The sequence below is a fragment of the Lontra canadensis genome, unplaced genomic scaffold (assembly GCF_010015895.1).
Source record: "Lontra canadensis isolate GAN:19392208 unplaced genomic scaffold, GSC_riverotter_1.0 scaffold27, whole genome shotgun sequence".
NCBI classification, from domain to species: Eukaryota; Metazoa; Chordata; class Mammalia; order Carnivora; family Mustelidae; genus Lontra; species Lontra canadensis.
Genome location: NW_022631021.1, coordinates 21,244,853 through 21,265,290, shown reverse-complemented (window position 1 = coordinate 21,265,290; position 20,438 = coordinate 21,244,853). Strand labels below are relative to the sequence as shown.

At 40.1% G+C, this 20,438-nt stretch overlaps 1 pseudogene; it reads left to right on the top strand.

Annotated features, from left to right (window-relative positions):
- Positions 1–2,285: 2,285 nt before the first annotated feature.
- LOC116871781 lies at positions 2,286–19,597 on the top strand (annotated as a pseudogene).
- Positions 19,598–20,438: the final 841 nt, after the last annotated feature.

Genomic DNA, 20,438 nt, shown 5'->3' with positions numbered 1-20,438 from the left:
TCTACGCTCTATATAACCCATAGTCTGCTTCTTGCTTCATATTTAAAGCCTCTGGGGGTCCAAGTAGTGGAAAAGGCTCCTATTACCAAATTCAGTAGTGAGTCCCGTCTGCTTTATTTTGCTGTCATTTCAGCTACCGACTCATCAAACTGCACCGGTTTATATATAATCTCAATACCAAATGATCCAAAGAAGCTGGATATTTTGTGATGAAAACAAATATAGAGAGAGGAGAAACCTTCATGTAGACTGAAAGAGTTTGAATGGGATCGTCTAACAACAAGGCTAAAATATCAAAAACAATAGCAAAATGCCAGTTTGGAGGGCCAGTACTTGTACCATTAATGCTTCCCTTCCCAAAACAAATGGACAGTCTTCCTCAAATACTCCCATTGTGTCTTCCTCACATGAGAAGGACTTGTGTCTTCCTCACATGAGAAGGACTCAGCATATCATACTCAGGTATCCCTGACAAAAATGCATGACCTGAATCTAATCGTTAGGAAATACTAAACAAACCCAAAATGAAAGATAATCTATCTCTTCTCTTCTAAAATATTGAGGAATCACCTGTACTCTTCTAAAATATTAATGCCATAAATGACAAAAATGATTAGTCTTTTCTTAAAGACAAAGAGAAACTGCTTCCTCAACCTGCCCCCTCCCTCCCCACACCCCCACACCCACAGCCAACAGGCAAGACTATGAAGAGACAACATGGACACTGTTGAATTCCGGACCTCAAATTTTTCTTTTGCTATAAAGAAATTGGGACATGAAATTTGAATGATCTTTAAAGATCAGATAATAACACTGCATTAATGTTAATTTCTTCATCTGACTATTACACTGTGGTATGTATGAATATATTCTTTTTTTTTAAGATTTTATTTATATATTTGACAGAGAGAGATCACAAGTAGGCAGAGAGGCAGGCAGAGAGAGAGAGAGAGAGGGAAGCAGGCTCCCTGCTGAGCAGAGAGCCCGATGCGGGACTCGATCCCAGGACCCTGAGATCATGACCTGAGCTGAAGGCAGCGGCTTAACCCACTGAGCCACCCAGGTGCCCCCTGAATATATTCTTACTTTTAGGAAATACATGAAACCACTTGGAAGAAAAAGGACATTGATTTTGCAACTTACTCTCAAATTTTTCAGGAGAATCGCACGCATGTGTGCGTGCACACACACACACACACACACACATAGAGATAAACCCAAAAAAGGGAGAACTAAATAGCAATAAACAAAGAACAAGACAAAGAGAATTAGAAAATCAATATGGTAAAATATTCGCCATATTTAGAGAATCTAGGTGAATGATATGCGGAAAGTCTTTGCACTACTTTTGCAAGTTTTCGGTATATCTGAAATTATTCCAAAATAAAAAGTTAGGGAAGGGAGAAAAGGGAAAAAGCCCTCATGCATGAGACTCCTTTCTTCGGACCAAGATTAAGATTTTCTCTCTCCCTACAGCACCCAACCCTCCACCAGGCACGTGCCGTGTTCTTCATAATAAACTGGCCGGCAGAGAGAGGGATTTAAGTGCATGTAACTTAACCCAAAGTTGAAGCCTACAGACTAGGTTCAACTGGTAAACATGCTTAATATTTGTCCCCTCTGTGTTCTAACAACTCAAATTTTCAGCTGATAAAAATTCTGGAGATTTTACCTGAAAAAAAAAAAACAAAAACACACACATTTGAGGGTTTCTCTTTAAAGATCAGATAATTGAGCACCATGGGGCTCCCACGAGCTGAGCAGTGGCTTCCCTCTTGAGCTCACATGGGTGCCATTCCTCCACAGGGCTCACCGCTCGTTCATTTCTCCACAGGGCTCACCGCTCGTTCATTTGTCCCAGACTAAGATCTCGTATGGATGGTTATTGATCCTGATCTTACACAATGATCTGCCTCCAAGCAGAGCCACAAGTACCCCTTACCCTCTCCTTGTCTAAAGTAACCAACAGAAGCGAGGCTGAGAGCACTTCCCTCTTTCAGGCCCCTGTGGACATGTGAGTTTGAGACTCTCAACTTACCCCATGGTGAGGGCCTGGACTCAGTTTTAAGGGCGGGAAGATACTTTGGCTCCAACTAGGCCCCCTCTCATCGCTGAGAATTTAAGTTAATTCCCTGTTTGAACAAGCTTGAGGGATCCTTCAATACATCAATATCTACTAGTGATGGAGCAGATGCTGACAAGGAAGACACTATAAGAAAGAATCATTAGATAGATTTCTTTTCTCTTATTTTCTCCAACAGACCTGGGATTCAAATAATAAGGTAATGGGAAACGAGGCCTGGCAGGAGGTGGAAGAGGTTTACCACCTGGAATCCGAGCTGAATGCTGATCCTAACAGTTTCCGTAACGAGCTTCTATTTCCTGTGGGTAAGGAAAAGAGAGAAAATACGTTTCCGAACAAGCTCCCTTCTCAAAGGACAGTGAACTGTGTAACAGTTAAGTATAGGCCAGACTAGTTCTATACATGGTACACACAGTCTTTATAACAATCCTGTGAGGTAGGTTGCTATTATCATCCCATTTTGTAGACAAGGAAACTAACACAGAGAAACACTAATTCGCCCATAGTCGTACAAGTCAATTATGAAATTAAGACTCTATTCCCAGAGATGACTCTCTTTGTCACTGCACTTCTTCTGTACAAATGGCTCTGATGAACTATTTACAATGAATTCTGAAGCGATTCTCTTAAGGTTCAGAGACCAAAATGTCCTCATGCCCACCACCACTAATGCTTTTAGTGAACTTGCATACTGCCAGTCGCTTTCTGTTAAGAGTTGAAACCATGACCTAAATGTGTGACAGTTGGTCTTAAGTAACTCTGGGCTGAAGAGGAGAGAGTTGGCGGACCATTGAGGCTCCTCAGGGTATGTCTAGGATTGTGTTTCCTAACTGGCCTGGGGCCCTTTGCCTGGATCTCTGAGGCCCAATCTTCCAGAGTAGCCCTCTGGCCATATTTCTGCAGGTTAGAGCTAGGTCTTCCCGTCTGAATCTGCTTTCAGAAATGATAAACAGTTGACTATGGATGCTTTGCAGAATTAGAAGCAATGACCCAGCCAGCGGCTTGGACACACAGGTGGTCTTTCAGCTGTGTAACAATCTCTACACCAACAGGTACCCACAGCAAGCTCACCGTGTACCGTCTGCTTTGCAAGCAGCAGCTGCTCAGCAGAAATTGAATGTGCTCTTGCTTCCTTAGGAATGTCTCTCCTTTCACAGGGTAGGGCTCACGGAGCAAAAGATCAGGAAATTAAAAGACTGTCTAGGGCCTCAGAAGCTCAACCCGCTTCGTTCGTCCCTCCTTCCTCGGAGACTCAACCCTCTGGATTCCCAAGAATCTGTTTCCTTTCGTGACTTCTTACCACTTTGCTGATTTCCTTCACTGTATTGGGCTGACTTCACGGTCACCAGGCGTCCTCTGTCCTCCCATCAACGGACACTTAAATGAGCAGATGGTGCCAATGGCCTGGCAGTAATGTGATGCCTGAGCAGGTGGGATGAGAAAGGGAGAGAAAGCAGCTTCTAGGAAAAGGACAGATTGGTTTGGTGTTCGCACCACTTAGAATCAGTAAGTGCAGAGAGAGGTTAGGAGCAACTATTTTTATAAAAAATATTTTATTTATTTATATGAGAGAGAGAGACAGAGAGAGAGACCGTAAGCAAGGTGAGAGGGGTAGAGAGAGAGGCAGAGCAAGAAGCAGACTCCCCACTGAGCAGGGTGCCCAATACCAGGCTTGATCCCAGAACCCTAAGATCATGACCTGAGCCAAAGGCAAACACTTAACCAACTGAGCCACCAAGGCGAGAGACAACTATTTTTTTTTTTTTATGTGAAAGTAAGGTCCTTTTGTTTAAAAGAAGAGATATATATGAGAACACCGGGTCCTCATGCTTCTATGTGGGGGTAACAATTGGTACAACTTACAAAAGGAGCTTTCAGAGATATCACAGTCTTGTTGGTCAAGACGACTTGTCTTTGAAGTTTGACCGAGGACAATACCATCCTAGTAGGGACAGTAGCCAATCACCACCATGCCTGTGCTCAAAATAAACGTGTTTCAACTAGATGGAAGCCTTAAGAACCTTCTGGAAAGACAGTGTTCACAGAGTTCACAGACATTGTCTGGGATCTTTTTCAAATGTGCATTCTGATTCGGTGGGCTTGTGGTGAACCTTGAGAGTCAACGAGCTTCCAGGTAGTGACAACGTTGCTGGTCCATGAGCCACTTAGAGCAGGAAGGTCTAATCGACTCTGTTCTGTTACAGCTGAGTACAGGAAGCTCCAGCTACTCAGAGACATGTCCAGCTCACAAAGCCAGTCCGTAACAAAGCAGGACTTGCAAACCTAGGCTAGATCTTCATTCCAAAGATGCTCCGTGGCTTCAGGAGTGAGGAGGGTTTCAATGTTTTGGTCCTTCAGTCTCCTTCCTCTCACAAAAATGAACTGATAATAACTATATTCACCATCTGTCATCAGGGTTAGTGAGGTAAAATCATTTAGGCTATTCAAACAAAAGATTATCTTTACCAATTATCCTTTGTAGTCTGAATCTGAACCATGAAAATCATGACAATCTTCCTTTTGCCAGATGCTCAATCTATCTGCAAATTTTCATTGAAGCACAACTTGTTTGCAAAATGTAAAATTAGAAGTGACAGACAAATCTATTTTTATAAATCTTAGCCTGTCTATTTTGAGACTGTGCATTTTAAAAGAATTGAGGCCAGCTGTTGAACTTGACTGAAATATCTAATGATGCTACTCTGTTTTCTTCTAGTTTATGAGATATGGCCATTTTCCCCCAGTCTTAACAATAAGCACTGGGATCTAGGGCACCCATGCTACCATTTCAGTTCTACAGAGAGTGGGTTAGCCTGGTGGTTGTTAGATATAAGGCTGAGAAAGTGGTTGTGGTTGGGTAATTCATGATTTCCTAGAAACAGAGTCCCGGCTTAAATTTACTTACCCTGTGACTTTAAATAAAACACTGCACTGTCTAGACTTAAGTTTTCCATCTGTTAAATAGAGATAAAATGGCTTATTTCCTTGCTCACCAAACTATTAAAATTTGAATGTCTTGTAGTTAAAAATAATGCCTTGTATTAAACAAAAAAGCAAGTATCACAACAGGAATTTTAGACTTACAAGAGCAGCCTTAACCATACATGGGACTTCACTTCAATTTCTATAAGATCAATCTCTCAATCAACCAGTATTCATTAATGGGATCCTGTATGCAAAGTAATACAATCAACTATGGTTCTGGAACTAAAACAAGATCCAGAGCATTCCTATTTAAGATATAATTAGTATCATAAGCAAATGATGAAAACCTAAGAGACCCAAGACCTACCGAGTCATTTATAATGCCAGTAGATATAAAATTTCCAATGGAATTCAATAAGAAAAAAGTGGAGAATGAGAGTAAAGTTCTGATATCCACCATACATAGCCTGTTAACAGAACTGGAGGGATATCCACTATACATAATCTATTAACAGAACTGGAGGGCACCCAAACAGAAATCTGCCCCATCTTCCTGACTTCTTGTCACAGTCAGGAATCAAACATTCCTCTAAAGCTAAATGGCTCTCTTTTTATACAATGGCATTTCTTTTGTTTATTTATCTAAACCCTGCTAGCTGATTCCTTCAAAATACCTCTTCCTCTTTGGTCATCTGTTTCATCCTTTAGCCAATGTAGGCCTTTTATTTATTTTTTTTTTTTTTTAGTTTTTATTTATTTTGACAGAGAGAGACACAGCGAGAGAGGGAACACAAGCAGGGGGAGTGGGAGAAACGGGCTTCCCACTGAGCAGAGAGCCTGATGCGGGACTCAAACCCAGGACCCTGGGATCATGACCGGAGCCGAATGCAGATGCTTAATGACTGAGCCACCCAAGCGCTCCTCAATGTAGGTCTTTTTAAATAGGAACCCACTTCACGTCCTCCTCACCTATCCCAAAGCACCCTGACCTGACCTCCAAACAGGTACATAAAACTTAGATAAACTACAGTTTTCCAATCAGAAAATCTAGTTTCTTTCCAGCCTTCCATGATAAAAACAGGTGGCAAAATTGGGAGGAGACTAACAAAAAGCACATTAAATGTGCATGCCAACTTAAAATTGCTAAAATGTGTCTCACAAGGAAATAAGGCATATTTACTTCTTACACCAACCCACGTGGAAGACCATCATTCTTCCTCCCATTCTAGAAATGATGTGACATCTAATGCACAAATGGCCTGAGGTCTTGCAGTCTGAACCCCAACTTTGTCCAAATTTGCTGATCTTCCTGAAGTATTGCACTGACGGTAGCTCTAAGTCCATTGTTTAACTCTCTTTCCTGTGTTGTTCTTGTTCTCCTTCTCTTCCTTCCCATCTTCTTCGTTATCTTCCTGAAATTAAGAAGAGACTTTGTGACTCACCTTACCATCCTTCCTGCTGGTCTCAGCCCCAAGGTTTAGATGGGGCTAAGGTCCATTCTAGATTTAGCATCATAAAGCCCTGAATCTGTTGGGAGCAGGGGATTTACTTAAAGATATTTTAGGCTCTGAGATGTCTCTCAAAAACAGGTGATCGTTAACTGCATTATTTTCTTTTCTGCATTCTTTCCTATCAAATCCTACTCAAAATTCTTCACTGTATTTGAATATATTCCAAAATCCTCAGTCTCTTCTTGTCCATGTAAAGAACTTCAATCTAACCTTTCATTATTTTTCTTAGCTCCTTTATAGATGCAGAATGACAAAGCATATCATCTAGTGAAGCCCTGAACAGTCTCACTCATTATCATACTACCTCTTCCCCACCCAAGCTAGCAAACAACCTGAACATAGTAAGTAATCAATTACTGTTGTTTAAAGAATGGATAAATATACAATACAAGAGGATTAGATTTCATATAAAATGAGTTCAGTGTCAGTAATAATACTTTTAATTCTATATTACATTTATCATTTGGACATAAAGCAGTGATTCCTATAACTAGGGGTGTTTTTGTACACATGCGCGCATGTGCACACACACACACACACACACAAGGACATTGGGTAATTTTTGTTTCTCACAATTAGGGGAAGGCTGTTATTGGCATCTAATCAGTAGAGGCTGGGATACTTCTGAACATCCGAAGAACAGCCACCACACACAGACAGACACAGAGCAAAAAACTATCCAGTGTAAAAAAAAAATCAACGATGCAAAATTGAGGAATCCTAATATAAAGATACTGAAGGAAAGGGATCCTAGAAAGACTTCAGGTGCCTTGACTTCAATCCTGAAAGTGTGTATCCTCTGCTTAGTACTCAAGCTCACTGCACTGAGCCCCAGAACTACAGCCTGATGCTCTCCAGACGGCACAGACACCCTCTATGGCCCCAATCATCTTACAATCAGAAAGTGACAGATGCAACAGATTGTGTTATGAGCCCATGAGATAAGATGCCTGCCACAACTGCCACCTCTTCTGAGGCTGTATAGTACATTCAGAAGAGAGTGATCTATGACAAAGCTGAGGTGGAATCCCTATGCTCCCACTTTCTTCAGCCAAAGAGACTTGAGCAAATCACTGAAATTTTCTGAGCCATGGTTTTGATAAAATGGCGATAACTCCAAGATTCCACAGAGAGTGAAAAATAAAATTATAAAGTGCCTGGCACATAGTGCATATTTGAAAACAAAAATAAGGCAGCGAGTGTCATTGCATACGACTCTGATTTTAAAACATTCACACTGTTTTAGACACATTATTCACACCACAATAAGGACTAGCTCTCTAAAAATGTATATAGATTTAATTCAACTCACTGTAATTGATTTTATCATCCAAAGTACTTACCACCTCTCCTCAAGGGAGGATTATACATCCCATCTCACTGATGTCATAGGAAATCAAGTGGTATGTAAGTGAAAAGGATGAAAACCACTTGCAAGGTTCTGCCATATTGTATCCTAGGATAGACCATGTCTCAGACAGACTCTGTTCCTCCCACTTAAGATTTGTAATGAAGTCAGTCAAAGCCATAGTCAATCCACAAGACCTGCACTGAGAGCAAGAAATAAACCTTTGGTAAATATCTGAGCTTGAGGGATTTTTCTTTACCATAATGTTAATTTGGCTAGGTTGAATGGAACTGCCACCAACTGCCCAACCAGGAATATAAAACTCCCTTCTAGCCTAGAAAATCCGGTATCACGTAGGTGACAGTCCACTGAGAGACTAAATGCTAAATGCTAAAAAGCACAAGATGTAAAGTCTTGTCAGACTACAGTGAACTGAAGCTCCATGGACTGGAATAGAAAGTTCTTGGTACTGAAAGGCTGACTATTAAAGCCAAAATTTGAACAGGGCATGCGAATTGTCCTTTATTTTTTTGCTCAAAAATTTATTCTTCCACCTTCTCCAAACTTAGCCTGGCCCTTGGCAAGTCCTTGTGAATCTTACACGGGCCTCATATTACGGAGTGATTCAAAAAGTTGCCAATGACCGAAATCAATTCACTCTACAGAACCACATGTGTATCAAGTGTCTGCTTCCAACTATCTGTTACTACATAATTCTCTCAACAACCTGATTGTTAGATTTTCCTCCAAACTTCACCTATTTCTACAAAGGTTGTAACTGGTTAATAACTTCTTTTAAGGACTCCTGATTGCTTCTCAGAAAATGTCCTGACATGATGAGCAGGTCCACAACATGGTGAGAAAAAAATAAGTTTGTAGATGCCCTTTTTCCCTACTCTATTGAAAAAAAAAAGAAAGAAAAAATCATTTTCCTCTCTGCCAACTGATTATGCAGCCACGTTGTTTGAAAGCTTGCATAATTTACATTAGCATGCTTAAGATCTCAGGTGACTATGCCTTTGAGGCCAGCATGCTAACCCCAGTGGGCCGATTTGATATTCTTCCCAATATCTGACCCTTTTTTCCTTGTTAATTACAGGCAGACTTCCCTGGTCTGGCCCTAGATCTGCACCTGTTTCCCATCTTTGAGCAGCTGCTAATTAGGTTGAAAATAGTGGGGCTGGGCAGTGCAGGCCACACATGCCTCATCAGGCTATTGATCAGGCTGGCATACCGCACGGGCAGTAATGGAGTCTGTTCAACCCAATTCCAAAATAAAAGCCATTCCTGGAGTTGCATGTTTGAATCCAAGCATACTCCAGGCCCTACACCAAATATAAAACATGCAAAGAGACACTTAAGTTTCAAAATAATTTTTTTCTTTGAAATGCCAAGTATGACCTTAAGTGCTTACTATTTACTTCTCATTCGATTCTTTTATTTTGGAGTTAAAAACAAACAAACAAACAAACCTTCTTTTAGGACAAGGTATGTGTATTTATATGGAAATAATTTAAACAGTATATGATATGGATACATTTATATGTGTCCATATACAATTTACATGTATCCATATACAATTATATGTTTGTCAACTATCCAAGCAAAATCCTTATTCTGCATTCTCATTCAGCCTTGTGCATAACACAGTTTATGTAGCATTTTGACCTTCATGATGATTTATGCTTTGGGTCACAATGAACACATAAAACTCTGATTATCAAAGGGGATGCTACAGCTATCTGTGGGTAGTCTGGGAAACAGGTAGGGGTAGTTTGAGATGGTCACAATGATTATGGGAGGCTACTGGCAGCAAGTGGGTACAATGTGTTTACACAAAGATAATTTGTCCAGTATCTCTTACAAATCACAGATGATGGACCAGTTTAATCATTTTACAAATATCTGTACCTAGAACCTAATTCCATTTCTTTTATAAACATAAAACTTTTACAACTTTAATACACTGGATTTTAGTACCTTAAATTTGCCAAGAATGCAAATCCAGGGAAGATTAGACTTTGTCTGGTACGAAATTCTTCTAGAGTTATTCAGTGTTTTGAAGACCACATCACTAGTCTGATTTGTCAGTCACCAATAAATCACATCACTACCTTTCTCTCTTTGTAGCTTCTGTATTCATGATTTTATGTACAGCTACAGCATTTGATGACCTCACTGTATCATCTAGGGCAGTGGAGCCTAAGCCTTCATATACTGAAAAATATAAACATTATTTTTATATAATTTTTCTTGGATACTACAGTTAGACCATCTTACTGATTTGTAATTATATGTATAGTTAATTTATATCATTTATGATTTTCATCCAAGGACAGCAAAGAGAAGATAATAAAACATTTATTATGAAAAGGAGAGGTTAGGTTTGATAGATCAAGAGTCACTGTTCTCAGGTAATAGACCCAGGTACAATTTCCAGATGAAATATGCCTTTGGCATTGACTTTGTATCTTTGGTGCCTGGTATATGATAGTCAATGATTTGTTTCTGCAAATTATGTTTCTTTTTTTTTAATATGTTTCTTATTTCTCCTCCTGAGATTATCACACATTCTACTCTGTCTATAACCGAAGCACATTGCCCAGTATAGCTGCTCCAACATAGCCATCCAATGGTCTAAATGCAGAGAAGCCTCAGATATCCCAGAAATGAGTCACAGTGTCTTTTTACCTTGGGATAAACCTTATGCTCACTCGATGTAAACATTTTAGAGGCTAGTGAAATGGAATATTCATCTAAAGTTGATCTATTACTCTTGACCCTTCCTGAGTTCTCCTATCATAGGACTCTAAATGATTAGTTCTTCACTTTGTTCTTTCGAACAAGAAAGGGACTTTATAGAAAGTCATGACATTCATCCTTTTTTGCTCCATTTCCTATGTCTTAACAGTTGAGAAATTGTAAAATTAGACACAGGGAATTTTCTTTCTTTTCTTTAAGATTTTATTTATCTATTTGAGAGAGATTATAAGACAGAACAGAGAGCATAATGGGGGCAGAGTGCACAAGCAGAAAGGTGAGTGGTGGGAGGGAGCAGAGGGAAAAGGAGAAGCAGACTCCCCCGACTACACGGGGCTCCATCCCAGGACCTGGACCCATAGATCAAGAACTGAGCTGAAGGCAGATGCTTAACCAGTTGAGCCTGGCCAGGTTCCCTGACACAGGAAATTCTCTCAAGTAGAGTACATCAGATTTCAAAGTTCCTGGGCTTGGGTTATATATTCAAAGACACATGTTGACTCCAACTCTCTCCTGCAAACTGAATATAGCTTAATTCGATTAAATTTCTTATAAAAGCATTCCCATTAATAACCTCAATCACAGTATTAAGAAGGCATCCTTAATAATTCTTTCATATTCAGAATTTTGAATGATCTGATAATTATAGACATGATATGTTTGAATTAGTAGATAAACTACCTCAAGTTATTGAAAATGAAAGTTACATATGGCCCCATGAAGTACCAATAGAAGGTTATTTCTTCACTGAATTAGCTAACATATTAGGAAACACAGGAAAATGCAACTCAACATCGTCACAAAGATCCAGCTCATCTGCTCTGCCTTCAGAGTGGGAGCCTTCTCATTGGTTCTATATAGTGATTCCTCCAAGAACCTTCATGTTCTCCCTCTTCCCAAAGCAAAATGAATGTACCAATTCTGACCCTCATGTCTTTTTACTATACCATCAAGAGGAAGGCTTAGAAAGTCACCTCACCCAGAGCCCTTAGGAGAGAGAGGAGGACTTCCTTTCGAAGCCTCCTCATCTAACTCTTGGATTATGTGCCCACACCTGAACTGATTGATCATTGTAGTCCCAGCTCTACTGATGGGCTCTGCTGATTGCGTTATTCCAATCAGGACACATCCTTACAGCAAGATGTGGTTTATTACCACACATCTTACTGTCGAGAGTAAAATAAAGGGCGGTTTCCCAAAGGAAATTTTTACCAAAAAAGGTTGTTTGGATGCTGACTGGCAAAACCAACAGATGTTCATCGCAAGACTTTCCCCTAATTGGATTGATGATTGTTTTTGTTTCATGTTTTAATAAAACCTTGAAAACATCAAAAAAGTACATAACTCACTCTGTAAAAACAAAAACACATTTCTATGTTTCAAATAAAAACAAGCTCAAATTCTTTTTGCAATTTAAATGCATATCAAAATCAAAGCATTTCTCCATGTTTGACTTATTAGCAGAAGATAAATAATGGTGATTCGTGAGAGTTTTCTTCTTTAAATATATTGGAATGAATTATTTTTGTGTACCACATTCCACATTTTTTGCCTATTTTTGAAACTTCCCAATAAAATCAAATCATATTGAATACTTCAGAGTATCTCTTTGGAATTTGAAAGAAAATTCTTGTTGCAAAGCTACATTTGGAAAAAGACAGTTGTTATGGAATAATTAAAAATTTGCATACTCTATGCTATGAAATGTGTAAGCCTGATGATTCACAAACCTGTACTCCTGGGGTAAATAATACATTATACGTTAATTTAAAAACTTGCATACTCTAAATATCAAAAAATACTTTGAAAATTCAAGCTTATAAAATTTATTAAGACTGGCATGTATGGGTGGCTCCTTCGGTTGAGTTGTTTCAGCTCAGGTCATGATCTCATGGGTCCTAAGATCAAGCCCCATGCTGGGCTCTGCACTAAGTGGATTCTTTCCCTCTGCCCCTTCCCCCACTGGTGGTTGAGTGCATATTCTCTTCTCTCTCTCTAATAAATAAATAAATAAATCTTTAAAAAAAAATAAAGACTTACTTATCTTTTTCTGTAGGGATAAGTGGGTTTTCCAAATCTGTGGTTGAATTTCTTCTCACTATCGCTCTTCTAGTTCTTGAATTTATAATAGGCACAGAAAATATAGTCATGAATACTAGCAATTTCTTCCAGTGGTCTCAGCTTCGTGCCATCTTCTTCACTGCCCTTAACTTATGCTCTGTTTGGGAGACACAGCTCCAGATCTTGACTCTCTAACCACGGAAATAGTCCCATGCCTATCAACTCACACCAACTATGTTTATGGGGAAGATGTATCCTATAACTTCATAGCTTTGGAGTCCCCAATGCAGGCTGGTTAAATCACCTGTTAGGCTAGCTAATGGCACCACTATCTATTTAGTTACCTATGACAGAAATTATGTGAGTTTCTTGTGTGCCTTCTACTTCCTCATCCTGGATATATGTTCAGTCTTCAAGTCTCTACTTTATGTCTCTTACCTCTCCATTTCTGCTACACACTTGGTACAGAGCCTCCTAACTAGTCCTCCTGCAGACAGGTTTCATTTCTAGCATTATCACTACACAACACCTTCCATATTTTGTCTATAGTTAAGTCTGTAAAGTACGAATTTGAGTATAATAATCCACCCTGTGAATCCCTTCCAGAGCACGACAAAGCTGGAGGGTAAGGCTCGACAGCCCCTGATCATTTTCACTTCCCACCAGCACTGATCCCTTTCCCTTTTCAAGGAGAAAAACATTTTTAAATTGTAGTGTTTTAGAACTACATACAGGTTCTCCCAGAAAGCCCCTGTTATACCTTTTGGTCTTTGTTGTTTCTTCTGTCTGCAGTGCCCTCAACCTTACCATCTTACCCCTTCTTCATTACACGACTCAAGGTAACCAAATGGATAAAGCTTTCCTTGACTCTTCCAGGCAGATTCCAGAAATTTTTCTTTGTATATTTTCGTGTTATACCAGTTACGAGTTTGTGTCGTAGTTCTTACTTTGCTTATCCATTTTTTAAGTTAAGCTACACACTTGTTTGGAGGTAAATCCTGTCTTTTTCTCTCTTTCTTTTTTAACATATTTTCAGAACACAGCACTGTGAGTACAAAGGAGACACTTCACTGAAAAACGGCTGGGGTGGAACAATGGATGGAAAGTTGGGTGTGGCACCAAGTACATATTCTTCTACACAACTTACTCTGTAAGTCATCCCATATACTATCCTCATCTCAACCACCTCATCTTGTCTTCATCTTTCCCCATCAACCTCCATGCAGTCAGGAAAGCCACAACAGACCTTGTTAAGAACCTACGTTACTTCATGTTACTTAGCTTTATGCTATGGCTTATGATTTCTACTTTATGTTTGGGCTTATAGTGTTCTTCCAGGCTACAGTGCCCACTGTCCCTAACTGTGCCCCCACATTTGAAATAACAATGGTATTCAAGCCCCAAATGAAGCCCCATACCTCTTGTATGAAGTCCTCCACCAGCCACCAAGTCTTCTGCAGTGCTTTTCATTTTAGAAGTGGCCCAAAAGAACAAATCAATGATATCAATAGTTAAATTATACAAGTAAGAGAAATCTTAAGTCAAGATATCTTTTTACTTCTTCCGGATGCAGGTTAGTTTGTTGCAATAATATTTTCCTTCTTCTTTAATACTGCCTAACTATCTGCATGGCTCTACTGTATCATAATGACCATTTTATGCATCTATTTCTTTCCCTTCCTGCACAAACCCTAAACTGGGAGCCCCCAGAAATCAGGAACCCTGCTTCTTTATATCGACAGGGTGTTACACAATACCTAATTAATTAATTAATCAAGCCTCTAACAAAATGAATGAATGCACTCACCACTCTGTATAAGGCATAATATTCTGTTAAGCAGCAATTGTTTTGTATTTTTCACAAATACCTAGCAAAGAGTCTGCCATATGTGGAGGCCAAGAAAAACAAGGCTGTGCGCACCTCAAGTCCAGCCCTGACATAAGTACAGCCATCTTGACAAAGCAAAAGCTGGAACCTTGCACCCCCTCTCCACCTGCTCCCCTCCCCTCGGTACTATGTGTAAACAAATAGTTAACTTGCAGATATCACAATCCTGCAAGACAGGAGTCTCCCTCGGTTTACAAATGTCCCAATGCTAAATCCCACTAACAAGGATGCTTGATAGGAGGAATATGACATTCCACCAGGAAACTCCCAACTGTCTTCATGTTAGTGCCTCACTAGAGGGGAAAATGGCCTTGGCTTGATAATAACCAAGCCTCCAATATCCTGACAGTCTTCTTTACCCCGATAACCCTTCTGAACATCCCCTTTGTCCTCACCCACTGTGGAGTCCACCCCTATTCTGCCTTTAAAAACTCTGACTGGAATCTGGTTCAGGGTCCAAGTCCCTACTCTGCTGTGTCAGGTATACTTGGGCCCAAGCTTAAGCTTGTCAAATAAACCCTCATGCGATTGCATTGGTGTTGGCTCCTTGGTGGTCTCTCAGACATGAAAACTCAGGCATAACACCATACAGTGAGATGAATGGATAATTGTTGAGTGACTGGGAAAATTACATATATCCAGAAGTAGCTAACCATACTGTTTTACCATGTTTTTGTGGCCTCTGGACTTACCACATTCATCAGGAAAGTAGAATTAAATTAATACTAATATTCCTATTTACAGCTTCCACATACATATACACACATACACAGAGATGGCACACGAAATGGCAAGCACAGACAGGATCACCCTAGGAGAGTAACAAAGCCCAATCATGCACACATTTCACTACTACAAATTTAACTTTGCATGCTTGGCAGAATAGGAGATCACAATTTAGTAAGTGCAGCAACTCCACCTGCCATTCCAAAAGAAATAAGCCCTCCTTCAGTCTCAGTCCCCCTATTCCTGAGCTGTGATAAATATCTTGCCTTGTTAAAAAGGATGCTTGTTATGGACATTGGGGAGGGTATGTGCTATGGTGAGTGCTGTAAAGTGTGTAAACCTGGCGATTCACAGACCTGTACCCCTGGGGAAAAAATAAATATATGTTTATAAAAAATTAAAAAAATATATGTTAAAGTAGAAAAAAAAAAAAAGGATGCTTGTCTTTAAAGTTATTTACGTGTCATACAGCACGGTCCTTAAGGGCAAACCACTACTTCATCTGAGCCTCAGTCAGAACTGGAGTTTCAATATTGGAGGAAAAGATAAAACATGCCATACTGGTTTCCAGTGTGGCGCCTTCTTAGGAGATTTTCATGGGTAACTGACCAAGAAGCAGTTTTTGTCTGAACACTGCAGAATACGTTATTCCGTCGCAGAGAGGAAGAAGCAGAGGACTCCAAGGAAAGAACTGCAAGACGCGTTGAGAAAAAGAAGTCATCAGAAACAGGAAAAATAGCCAGAGGATTATGAGGAGAATCAACAAATGTTGGTGTCATAAAAGCCAAAAAGTGGAGAATTTCTAAGGAAAAAAATGATTAATGACTTTCCAATTCAGCAGAGATCTAGTGAGTATATAAAATCAGCAAATCTTATTCAAAGCAAAGTTCTGATTAGCCTTGTTAATGGTAGTAGAAGTAAAACCTCAGAGTATTTTTGTTCTTCAAAGATGGAAACGTGAGACTAAAATATATATACATATATATTGTGATATATATAATATTAAAATGTAATATATGTGAAATAAAGAGTATGTCCATGAATATCCTATTTTGACAATTAATAAAAGTAGAATAATTTCTGTTGGGGGGGCAGGGAGAAAAGAACACCCTGTTTTGAATTTCTCAAGCCAGGAATGAGATCAGCCCAAAGAGACATACTATGCTTTCAGGGATATATGGAAGAAAACTGACATGAGGCAAGTTGAGAGCTGGAAAATAAAACTGTAATCAGAAACAGCAGCTATGTCCCAACACCTAAATTGGTACTGAGAAAGGGTCTAGAGAATTTATGGTGAAAGGGAACCTAGAACTTAGGGGGTTGGGAGTAAAAATGTATTTTTAAAAATTTCTGCACGGTCCTGCCTGGAACTTAGAAAATGAGTTAGGATTGCTTAAAAGTTAAGTCCAGATCAGACCAGGAGGCAACATCCTTATAAAGAATTTTCCCAGCCATTAGAAGTCACTCTTGGATATAGTGGACTCACAGGAACAAAGGAAACAAGGGGGAAAAAAAAGTGAAGGAGAAATTTGAACTCAAACAGTGTTGCTTTCTTATCCTCAGTCTTGAGGAAATTGGTGCCTAAGTTGAAAGTGCCCTGAAGGCGGCTTTAACTTACCTGACCAGTCCTCACCCGAGGGACTGCCTCGGGTCCTGCTGACCTAGGCAACCGTTTGAGGGTCAACCTTCCATGCAACTCAAATGTTCTTGAAGAAGCTCTCCTGTGTATTAAAGTGGACAGCATTGTTTTCCTCTCTCTCAGCTTGCTTTTCTCTCAGAGTTGTTTGTTCTTTAATGGCTATGACTTGGTTTGTGCTGCTGGCAAAGGTAGTTCCTCGAGAGGGTGAATTAGGGCAAGACTGTGGTACTCAGTACTTCCCTTCTGAAGCAGGAACAGGTGCCTCTCTGTCATTTTCATGGTGATACTTCACAAGACTCTAGCTTTACAAGTTGTCGAACTGACCTTGTATGTTCACTGAGAAAATAATTCCAATTAATAGGACAGTTGCTATTTTTTCAAGAGCCAATGTTATTGAGGATGTTGGGGTCAGTTTGGTTGGCTGGTTAGCAGAGAAATAGAATGCAAGGGGAACAGGAAAAAAAGGATTCAGATAAAATTTTCCTGGGAGAGTCTGTTTAGAAACCCCAACTCCTGAAATACAGATAAACCCCCACCCTCGCACATTTCCACAATATTAAGCACTGTGCCATGAATTATTTCTTTAATATGTAGTGGAGGAAGAGGCAACATTTATATGCCTAACACAGTAATAGGCACTCTTGGTGGAGGGATCTGTAAGAATCCAGAAACAGGATATAGGGACCACAAAATCTTTAAAATGCAGACATTATAGGAAAGGTAAATTCCATGATGCAATCCACTTCAGTTCAGCTGGAAAAACAACACGGCCTACTAGAATAGCTAGGGTTCATTTTCCGCGTGCATCAATTATCTGGACTATGTTCTGAGGGAACAACAAGTCAGTGGCCCCAGTCCCTGAGCCAGAGCTCCGAAGCCACCTGGGTCCAGTTGTCCCCGTGGAAGGGGGCAGGGCAGCAAGGGGGCTGGGCAGCAGGCCAGCCTGCACACTCACCAAGGGGCTGGCCTGTCACCCCACCATGTGCTCTACGACAGCAAATTCTGTGTTCATCAGAAGATCTCTGCTGCTGCACCAAGAGCGTGTGCATCTTTAGTGGGACTTGGAATCCCTGGGAATTGCCTTTGTGAGATGCTAGCCATAATTTGTTAAATTCCATCTCTTAGTTTTCCATGGGACCATCAAGAGACCATAAACAACTTTAGTTAATACAGAATTTGACTGCCATTTCCTCTGTGAAAACTTTACTGCCAAGGACAGCCTGGACCAAAAAAATTAAAGAAGTTTCATCTTCTGATGATAAGGATGCCTTCTATGTCGTAGACCTGGGAGACGTTCCAAAGAAACATCTGAGATGGCTAAAAGCTCTTCCTAAGTTCACCTGCTTTGATGCAGTCAAATGCGGTGATAATGGAACCACAGTGAAGACCCTAGCTGCCACTGGGACAGGATTTGACTTTACCAGCAAGACTGAAATGCAATTGGTACTGAGTCTCCGGGTGCCTCCAGAGAGGATTGCCTATGCAAATCCAAACAAGTGTCTAAGATTACACTGTGAGTAATGAAGTCCAGAGGATAATTTTGATTGTGAAGTCCAATTGATCAAAGTTGCCAGGGCACATCCAAAGGCAAGGTTGGTTTTGCAGATCACCACTGATGATTTCAAAGTAGTCAGTTGTCTGGGTGTTAAATTTGGTGCCACATTCAAAACCAGGGGGTACCTTTTGGGGAAAAAGAGCTGCATATTCATATCATCGGTGTCAGCTTCCTTGTAGGAAGTGGCTGTCCTGAGACCTCTGTGCATACTATCCCTGAGACCAGCTCTGTCTTTGACATGGGAGCTGAGCTTGGTTTCAACACGGTACCTGCTTGATATCAAATGTGGCTTTCTTGGATCTGAAGATATAAAGCTTAAATTTAAAGAGATCACCAGTGTTATCAACCTAGCACTGGACAAGTGTTTTCCAGCAGGCTTAGGAGTGAGAATCACAGCTGAGTGCAGCAGATAATATGTTGCATCAGCTTTCATGCTTGCAGTTAATATCATTGCCAAAAAAAAAAAAAATCTTGTACTAAAGGAACAGACGGACTCTGATGATGATGAGTTGAATGAACAAACCTTTAGGTATTACATGAATGATGGAGTATATGAATCATTTAATTGCATTATTTGTGATCATGTACACATAAAATCCCTCATGCAGAAGAGACCCAAACCAGCTTAGAAGTAGTATTCAACCCGTATATGGGTACCAACATGTGACAGCCTTAATTGCATCGTTGAGTGTTGTGACTTGCCCTAGATGCATATGGGCGATTGGATGCTCTTTGAAAACATGGGTGCTAACACTGTTCCTGCTGTTTCTACTTTCAAAGGGTTCCAGAGGCCGATGATCTACTACGTGACTTTGGGGCCAACATGGCAACCGATGCAGCAGATCCAGAACCATGAGTTCCTGCTGGAAGGAGAGGAGCAGGATGTCAGCACTCAGCCTGTGTCCCATGCTCCCACTGGGAGAGCAGGATGAAGTGGGATGAAGTGTCTCCTGCTGCCTATGCTTCAGCTAGCATTACCATGTCGTATCTGTTAACTTCAAGTTTAGCTTGAATTATGGGATTTGGGGGGGACTGTTCCACAAGTAGTGCTAGTTTTTTTGAAATGTCTTTGTAGGTAGGGTTGGCACAGATGCAACAATATGGAACACTAGAAGATGAAGCCACTTATCTGTGTTCCTATGAGAACTAATTGAATATTTGTTTTATATGGATTTTTATTCACTTTTCAAACACGGTACCAAAGAGTGCCCTCAGATGCTGAGCAAGCATCTGTAGCTTGTACTTTGGCAGAATGGGCCACAAGCTTAGTGTTTTGACCTGTTTTTAAAATAAAGTATTTTGAAATGAAAAGGAACTTAGAACGGCAAATGTATATTCATGTATTCTTGCTTATAAGTGAGAGATAAATACAAATCTATCTTCTGCTAAAAAAAGGAAACAAGCAAAATATATTTCCAAATGAGTGAGTGCAAATGAGTGAGGTCTTTCACTATACATCAGGTGACTAGATGCCCTAGTGAGCCTGGGACTGCCTCAACTTACTCTTGTTTCCCAGCACAATTATACACAGAGCTCCTACCAACCCTTTAAGGTGTTGTAGTTTGGACAATAAATTACACACTTGTCCTATAAAATAAGACATGTTTAAATGACTGTAGACAGGGAGGAGGAGTTAAGATGGTGGAGGAGTAGGGGGCTTTAAGTTTGTCTCATCCCTCAGATACAACTAGATAGTAATGAAGTCATCCTAAATGACTGTAGACATCAAAACTTCCCAAAAAGAAGTACAATTTGGGCCCATTATCATTAATCTGATATAGTGTCTGTGAAAGTTAAAATTCAGTAAGATCTAACTATATCCTCTCTCTAGTTTAAGTCCTTGTGAGGTTTTTATAGATTTAAATTATAACCATTTCACTTTTAAGAAAACAGAAAAGACTCTGGGGTACCTGGGTGGCTCAGGCAGTTGAGTGTCCAGCTC